We start from the raw sequence: 625 nt of genomic DNA, 5'->3' as shown, positions 1-625 counted from the left end.
GAGCGTCTAGAAATGGAGGCAGGGAGCCTCAGGAAGCGCTAAGCGCTTGCTTTTGCCCAGTTTGCCGAGCGACAGACGAAGGAACAGGCGACTTGGGTCCAGGCAGCTTCATCCTAACCCCCGACACCGTACTGCTGCTTTGCACACGGCAGAGACAACTTCCCCTTCTCCCGCCCCACCTCCCATCCCCGTTGGGGAAACAGGACGACCGACGCGCATGCGCCCTCCTCAGCCCCTCCCCCACGTTCCACGTTTCACTTCCCTCCCTTTTCCTCCGGCTCAGCTCCGTCACCACGATTGGCCAGCGGGCCCCTTCCTCTCGGCCAATCAACGCTGCCCTGTCGCCCCCGTGTTACTGGGTAGAACAAAACAAAAACAGAGTGAGGAGGGCTTGAGACGCTCGGAGGCGGCGGCCGAGGCTGAGGAGCGGGGTTGGGGCCGGCGGACCAGGGACCTGGGCGAGCGGCGGCGGTGGCCCGAGGGGTCAGTAGCTGTGGGCGCGGCTCGCGCGCTCGGGGAGGCTGCGCCCACCCACAGCCCCCCACTCTCCTCAGAGGCCGCCGCACGTTGGGCTGGGGAGGGGGCGTGGAGGCCGGGCCCGGGCAGGTCGGGGCGTCGGGGCAGC

At 68.0% G+C, this 625-nt stretch overlaps 1 protein-coding gene across 2 annotated transcripts in view; it reads left to right on the top strand.

Moving 5' to 3' along the window:
• Positions 1 to 365: 365 nt before the first annotated feature.
• Pdcd4 (programmed cell death 4 (neoplastic transformation inhibitor)) overlaps positions 366 to 625 on the top strand; it is a 22867-nt gene continuing 22607 nt past the window's right edge. For both annotated transcript variants that reach the window (XM_005403747.2, XM_005403745.2), the window contains exon 1: positions 366 to 483. The gene's annotated coding sequence lies outside the window, so the exon portion shown is untranslated. The remainder of the gene's footprint in view (positions 484 to 625) is intronic.

The sequence above is a fragment of the Chinchilla lanigera genome, unplaced genomic scaffold, assembly GCF_000276665.1.
Source record: "Chinchilla lanigera isolate Chin_1 unplaced genomic scaffold, ChiLan1.0 scaffold00084, whole genome shotgun sequence".
Classification (NCBI taxonomy): Eukaryota; Metazoa; Chordata; class Mammalia; order Rodentia; family Chinchillidae; genus Chinchilla; species Chinchilla lanigera.
Note: the sequence above shows the minus strand (reverse complement) of the source record. Positions and strands in the feature narration are given on the sequence as shown.